Below are 7,826 nucleotides of genomic sequence, written 5' to 3'. Positions count from 1 at the left end.
AAGTGCTCTTATTACTGATGCAAGTGATCGTAGCTTGAGGTTTTGGGTTTTGTCAGTGAGATTGTTTGTGTGTTTGTGTGGTAATTGTTGTGTGTGTGTGGGGGTTCGACCTGTCATGTGTATCGGAAGCTATAGAATTACTGAGTTGTCTGGTTCTAGCTGGGAATGTTACTGAAATCTTTTATAAGTCCTAAATGATGATGATAACAAGATCGGCAGATTAACTGAGTCGGATAAGGACGCTAGTATTCTCCAGGATGAGCTAAACAGATTGCATGACTGGCCGGGGAAATGGGAAATGGCAGATGGAGTCCAGTGTCGGGAAGTGCAGTATTCTGAGTGTAGGTGGGAACAGATAGATAGATTAGATACAGGAATTAGTAGTGATGTCAGTAAGTTTGCAGATGATACCAAGATCGGTAGAGTAACTGAGTCGGATAAGGACGCTAGTATTCTCCAGGATGAGCTAAACAGATTGCATGGCTGGCCGGGGAAATGGGAAATGGCAGAAGTTCAGTGTCGGGAAGTGCAGTATTCTGAGTGTAGGTGGGAACAAGCAACCCCTCATGAATAGTGATGTTAGGCGGGGTTAGGTTCACAGGAGCTGCCTTGTACAGACCCACCGCCCTCATGCAGACTTGACGTTCTAATGTTCTTACTGTTTTGTCTGTCCTTTCTGCACACTAAACAGGAAGAAAGCAGAAAAAAACACCTAACAAAGCTCCACCTTATCACAACAAAACCATTTTCATCTTAGTCTAACCTTCCTGCACGCACGCTCATAAAGGAGAATGCTTTTAGAACCTTACCCAACAAATTTCCACCCCAAGCCATACAAGCTAACCGTTCCCACCTCCACCACCTCCTACACGTGAGTTCTAGTTGCGTGGTGAGTCAAGCAAGCACTTCCTTTCCCTCGCCTCCGCCAGCCAACATAAACACTAACACGCATGCACGGGAATTTGTTTCTTATTGTTTTTATCGCCTACCGCCACTCGACCTGCTTCCTGTGCGCTATTACTGGAGCTATGAACACAGAGGCGGATCATGCGTCGACGGAGGCATATCGCGTGTAAACAGAGGTGACCTAATTTAAGACTTCTATGAAAACTGTACGGCGAAACGTGGATATGGAAAAGTGACTGACTGAAGGAGGAGTGTAGGCGGTATTATGTCATTTTTAGAACGAGTTAAAGCAAGGGTCATAGGTAAGGGGTCAATTGTGCGTTAACAGAGGTGACCTAATTTAAGACTTCTAAGAAAACTGTACGGCGAAACGTGGATATGGAAAAGTGACTGACTGAAGGAGGAGTGTAGGCGGTATTATATCATTTTTAGAACGAGTTAAAGTAAGGGTCATAGGTAAAGGGTCAATCGTGCGTTAACAGAGGTGACCTATTTCAGAGATCCTACTATGAAAAACGGACGGGAAACCTGTTGTATAGGATTTTTTTTTTTAAACAGCAAAGGAGACAGTTCAAGGGCATAAAAAAAAAACAATAATGAAAAAAAAGCCCGTTACTTACTGCTCCTAAAAAGAGTACAGAGGAGTGGCCGAAAGAGAGGTCAATTTCGGGAGGAGAGGTGTCCTGATACCCTCCTCTTGAAATAAGGAGGAAGTGGAAGCTGTATCCTATTGTGTAAGCATTGAAGGACAAAAAAAAAGTACAGGGAGATGTTGACAAAGGAATGATAGACACTAGAGAGAGACATTGCAAAGATTGTATATAACCAGAACCACCGCCACCACCACCACCACTACCAACACGGCGATTATGACACACCATTACCATTTCTGAAGGACTAATGTTTGGAATGCACTGGACGAGGAGGCGGTGCAAGCATGAAACGCCTTTGAGCCTAAGCTGAAAAAAAGTAGATAAAGAGACAGGTGGATAAAGGTAGACATAGAGACAGCTGGATAAAGATAGACATTTTTTTTTTTTTTACGTCGTGGCCTATTGCGCCGGTAGGCCTCTTCCCGGTGGGGCCTGAAGGTCGGCCCAAGGCTTCTTCCCGGTGGGGCCTGATGGTCGGCCCAGCCCGTTCTGGCACAGGCGAGTGTTTATAGTAGCACCATCTTGCATTGGCTCATGCTGCCCTCCCGGAGCTCATCTTTAATCCTATAATCTAGAGTCCGGGTTGATAGGTGGTATTCTGGACAGCATGTGGGTAGTTTTAAGCCACTCGGCGGCGGCTGAAAAATCCCAGCTTGGTGGCACCGGGCGGGGATTGAACTCGCGTCCTCCTGAACGCGGCGCCGTCACTCTGTCGACTTAGCCACCGCCTCCCCATAGCGATGGATAAAGATAAATAGGGAGACAACGTGATATGGAGCCAGTTGGGTAGACACGGGAGCAAGACACGTCCGTAAAAACTCTAATCCTGTATAATGGAGCGCGGTGAATACAACACGGCAAACAGAGCCAGGTAAATACAAACCAGGTAAATGCTAACCGGGCCGTCCTTTGACATATGAGTACGAACTAGAAGCGATAAATATTTTTCACATCAACCAACTCCTACGACCACTTTCCTTCCTTCACGTGCCTTGTGGTGGCGGTACAGAGGAGACACAGCACCACCACCACCACCAGCTGCTCCCCCAAATACACAACAAAAACATATAGGCATTTAATATTTATCTTCTTTTTTTTCATCTCCCTCTTGCGACCTCATTCCCCACACGCGCCTTAGACAGTTAGTTAGAGCTTATAAATATAGAGCCGCGTCATATGTAAACAAACTCCACCACCACCACCACCACCACCTCGAGCCAAGCCAAGTCGTTCTTCGATACACCGTGGAAAAAAAAACATCGCAGTTAAAAATAAGAAAGAAAAAAAACAATAACATGTGTGTTCCTAAAGTATTTCCTTCTCTTAATCATTCTTCTTTTTCGCCTCCTCCTCCTCCTCCTCCTCCTCCTCCTCCTCCATCATCCACATTAAAAACCTACTAACTATATGATTCCTCCTCTTGAAATAAATTATGAGGAGGAGGAGGAGCAGGAGCAGGAGGAGGAGGAGGAGGAGGAAGAGGAAACACAATTTACATTCCTCTCGGTGATGTGTTTATTAAAAGTCTAATTGTTTAAGCGTTCATGGAAAAGTAAAAATAGAGGAAAAAATGTTTGATGATTATAATGGGAACAGTAGTAGTAGTAGTAGTAGTAGTAGTAGTAGTAGTAGTAGTAGTAGTAGTAGTAGTAGTAGTAGTGATGGTAATAGTAGTAGTAGTAGTAGTAGTAGTAGTAGTAATAGTAGTAGTAGTAGTAGTAGTAATAGTAGTAGTAGTAGTAGTAGTGCAGTCATAATAATAATAATAATAATAATAATAATAATAATAATAATAATAATAATAATAATAATAGTAATAACAATAGTAATGAAAGTAAAACAGTCAATTATATTAACCAAACAAACAAAAGAGCGTCCTAGAAAGCCAACACACACACACACACACACACACACACACACACACACACACACCTAATCTCGAATGAGCCAAGAGATCCAAGAATCAAGACGCATAAAGCGCGCGCACGCACACACACACACACACACACACACACACACACATACACACATACAACGTCTAAAAATACTTAGTTTATTCTTTTTCCTAATTTTAAAGCAAGGCCGAGAGCAAGGTCGGGTGAAAAGAAAGAAAGAAAGAAAGAAAAAAAGAAAGAAAGAAAGAAAAGGTGACGCAATGAAGAATAAACGTGAAAAATGAGAAAAAAACAAGAAAAAAACACCAAACGAAGAGAGAGAGAGAGAGAGAGAGAGAGAGAGAGAGAGAGAGAGAGAGAGAGAGAGAGAGAGCTTGACTCTCATTACATCGTGTTTTGCTTCACGCGATAGACGGACGATCAACATCTCATGACCCGATGCTCTTTTGTTTTGCTTTGTTTTCGTTTGGCTTGCTAAAAAAAAGTGGACGCGAAGGGAGCCAAAAAAAAAATAATAAAGGAAGGGAAAGAAGGAAGGGAAAGAAGGATTGATAGAGGAGAAACGAAGGGAAGGAAGGGAGAGAAGAATTGACGGAGAGGAGAAACGAAGGGAAGGAAGGATTGACAGAGAGGAGAAACGAAGGGAAGGAAGGGAAAGAAGGATTGACAGAGAGGAGAAACGAAGGGAAGGAAGGGAAAGAAGGATTGACAGAGAGGAGAAACGAAGGGAAGGAAGGGAGAGAAGGATTGACAGAGAGGAGAAACGAAGGGAAGGAAGGGAGAGAAGGATTGACAGAGAGGAGAAACGAAGGGAAAGAAGGAAGAAAAGAAGGATTGACGGAGAGGAGAAACGAAGGGAAGGAAGGGAAAGAATGATTGACAGAGAGGAGAAACGAAGGGAAAGAAGGAAGAAAAGAAGGATTGACGGAGATGAGAAACGAAGGGAAGGAAGGGAAAGAATGATTGACAGAGAGGAGAAACGAAGGGAAGGAAGGGAGAGAAGGATTGACAGAGAGGAGAAACGAAGGGAAGGAAGGGAGAGAAGGATTGACAGAGAGGAGAAACGAAGGGAAGGAAGAAAAGAAGGATTGACGGAGAGGAGAAACGAAGGGAAGGAAGGGAGAGAAGGATTGACAGAGAGGAGAAACGAAGGGAAAGAAGGAAGAAAAGAAGGATTGACGGAGAGGAGAAACGAAGGGAAGGAAGGGAAAGAATGATTGACAGAGAGGAGAAACGAAGGGAAGGAAGGGAAAGAAGGTTTGACAGAGAGGAGAAACGAAGGGAAGGAAGGGAAAGAATGATTGACAGAGAGGAGAAACGAAGGGAAGGAAGGGAAAGAATGATTGACAGAGGAGAAACGAAGGGAAGGAAGGGAAAGAAGGTTTGACAGAGAGGAGAAACGAAGGGAAGGAAGGGAAAGAATGATTGACAGAGAGGAGAAACGAAGGGAAGAAAGGGAAAGAAGGTTTGACAGAGAGGAGAAACGAAGGGAAGTAAGGGAAAGAATGATTGACAGAGAGGAGAAACGAAGGGAAAGAAGGAAGAAAAGAAGGAAGGAAAGAAGAAAGAAGTGGAGGAAACATGAATAAAACAAGGAAAAATTGAAGGAGAGGAAAATATAAGAACATAAGAACGCAGGAGTCTGCAAGAGGCCGGTAGGCCTGTACGAGGCAGCTCCTTTGACCCTAAGCTCCCGTGTATCTAACCCCACCTAATATCGCTGTCCATGAATTTATCTAGTCTATTTTTGAATGTGACAATTGTATTGGCACTCACCACATGACTGCTAAGCCTATTCCACTCATCCACCACCCTGTTAGTAAACCAATTTTTGCCTATGTCCCTGTTGAATCTGAATTTATCCAGTTTAAACCCGTTACTTCGTGTCCTACTGTATATGATGGAGGAAAGAGGCGAATGGGAGAGACGCGAGGGAAACAAAGATTTATTAAGGAAGAGACGAAGGAAGGATTGAGAGGCAAGAAGCGAAGGGAAGAAAATCGAAGGAAAACTAAATAATCGAGGAAGAAAGAAGAGAATGAAAGAAATAAGGAAGGAAAAAAACAAAAGTTGGAAAAAGGTATGAGACTGAAATGTGTGTGTGTGTGTGTGTGTGTGTGTGTGTGTGTGTGTGTGTGTGTTAAGACGAATTATTACTTGCTCGGCCTGCCAACAAAAAACAACACACTCCTTGCCCTCAGGTCCTCCTCCTCCTCCTCCTCCTCCCCTTTCTCTCCCACTCCCTGTCTCTTTCCTCCCCCTTCTCTCTCTCCCCCTCTACCCTCTCCACCTCCTTCCTCTCCCCTTCACCCTCGGCCATGCACTCCTCTCATGTCCCACACGCGCCAACTTTCACATCAACAATTCCCAAAGGACAAAAATGAGATCTATCGGGTTCTAATGAGTGTTTGTTTAGGTTCGTGGTACAGAAGAAGGGTTTAACTACCACTAGGGTCATTAAACCATCCCTGGAAATGCCCTAAAGCTTGTGAAAACCCTGTCAAATGTGTGTGTGTGTGTGTGTGTGTGTGTGTGTGTGTGTGTGTGTGTGTGTGTGTGTGTGTGAGAGGCGAGGCGATTAAGATATGGTCCCAGTGTTGTCAAGTCAGCGGCGTTACAGGATAGGAAGCGACCCACGATAGAAGGGAGTGTCAAGCTGCCCCAAAAAAAGACTGATGAGAAATTAAGGCAACCCTGACCCCATTTTCCCTTAATTTTAAAGAAGCCCAATTAAACCTCACCCCCGGCAACCAACCCTGACCCCATTTTCCCTTAATTTTAGAGTAGCCCAATTAAACCTCACCCCCGGCAACCCTGACCCCATTTTCCCTTAATTTTAGAGTAGCCTTATTAAACCTCACCCCCGGCAACCCTGACCCCATTTTCCCTTAATTTTAGAGTAGCCCAATTAAACCTCATCTGCAACCCTGACCCATTTTCCTTAATTTTAGAGAAGCCCATTACACCTCACCCTGGCAACCCTGACCCCATTTTCCTTAATTTTAGAGAAGCCCAATTACACCTCACCCCGGCAACCCTGACCCCATTTTCCCTTAATTTTAGAGAAGCCCAATTACACCTCACCCCCGGCAACCCTGACCCCATTTTCCCTTAATTTTAGAGAAGCCCAATTAAACCTCACCCCCGGCAACCCTGACCCCATTTTCCCTTAATTTTAGAGAAGCCCAATTACACCTCACCCCCGGCAACCCTGACCCCATTTTCCCTTAATTTTAGAGAAGCCCAATTACACCTCACCCCCGGCAACCCTGACCCCATTTTCCCTTAATTTTAGAGAAGCCCAATTACACCTCACCCCCGGCAACCCTGACCCCATTTTCCCTTAATTTTAGAGTAGCCCAATTAAACCTCACCCCCAGCAACCCTGACCCCATTTTCCCTTAATTTTAGAGAAGCCCTATTAAACCTCACCCCCGGCAACCCTGACCCCATTTTCCCTTAATTTTAGAGAAGCCCTATTACACCTCACCCCCGGCAACCCTGACCCCATTTTCCCTTAATTTTAGAGAAGCCCAATTACACCTCACCCCCGGCAACCCTGACCCCATTTTCCCTTAATTTTAGAGAAGCCCAATTAAACCTCACCCCCGGCAACCCTGACCCCATTTTCCCTTAATTTTAGAGAAGCCCAATTACACCTCACCCCCGGCAACCCTGACCCCATTTTCCCTTAATTTTAGAGAAGCCCTATTACACCTCACCCCCGGCAACCCTGACCCCATTTTCCCTTAATTTTAGAGAAGCCCTATTACACCTCACCCCCGGCAACCATGACCCCCCGTATTTCACAGTAGCTGCTTTCCTCCTCCTCCTCCTCCTCCTCCTCCTCCTCCTTCAGTTAAACCAACATACAATTATCCTTCCTCATAATTCACAGTACTAACAACTCCTCCTCCTCCTCCTCCTCCTGCTTCACTTAAACCTACAATCTTCCTTTCTCACATTTTACAACACATCACTCCTCCCCCTCCTCCTCCTCCTCCTCCTCCTCTTTAAACCCTTGACTTCTGACCACCTAAATTAGAACCTTCACCACTTCTCTTCACACTAAGCTCCTATTCTAAAGCGTCACGTCACCTCGGTTCTCCTGTATGAAAAGCCTCTCATTGAAACTGCTGGGCTTTTCATGGACTGTTTTGTGACTCCCCAAGTGATAGTTTTACACGACCTCTGCGCCATGGACTGTAAAATCGCCCCACAAGAAAACCAGGTTAACTTTCTCTGTGGCCTTGGGAAATAGCCGTAACAGGAGAAGCCCGATACGTTTATGCATATGGATCGTACTCTCTTGTTTGTCTTCGCTTCGTAAACTCTCAAGCATCTCCGCCCTGATTCTATACCTCGGTGATCA

General features: G+C 44.9%; 2 long non-coding RNA genes across 2 annotated transcripts in view; one reads left to right on the top strand and one right to left on the bottom strand.

Moving 5' to 3' along the window:
• LOC126982448 (uncharacterized) overlaps positions 1-3,579 on the top strand; it is a 4,018-nt gene extending 439 nt beyond the window's left edge. Inside the window, exons 1-2 of the long non-coding RNA XR_007735183.1 lie at positions 1-345; positions 547-3,579. The exon at positions 1-345 is cut by the window's left edge and continues 439 nt beyond it. This is a non-coding gene — a long non-coding RNA (uncharacterized LOC126982448). The remainder of the gene's footprint in view (positions 346-546) is intronic.
• Positions 3,580-5,682: 2,103 nt separating this feature from the next.
• LOC126982447 (uncharacterized) lies at positions 5,683-7,234 on the bottom strand. The gene is made up of 3 exons (XR_007735182.1): positions 6,882-7,234; positions 6,766-6,823; positions 5,683-6,368 (listed from the first exon to the last, which is right to left on the bottom strand). It is a non-coding gene; the product is annotated as an uncharacterized LOC126982447 (long non-coding RNA).
• Between the last annotated feature and the right edge of the window lie 592 nt (positions 7,235-7,826).

This window comes from Eriocheir sinensis, chromosome 51 (genome assembly GCF_024679095.1).
Source record: "Eriocheir sinensis breed Jianghai 21 chromosome 51, ASM2467909v1, whole genome shotgun sequence".
NCBI lineage: Eukaryota > Metazoa > Arthropoda > Malacostraca > Decapoda > Varunidae > Eriocheir > Eriocheir sinensis.
This window is presented reverse-complemented; position numbering and strand designations above follow the sequence as displayed.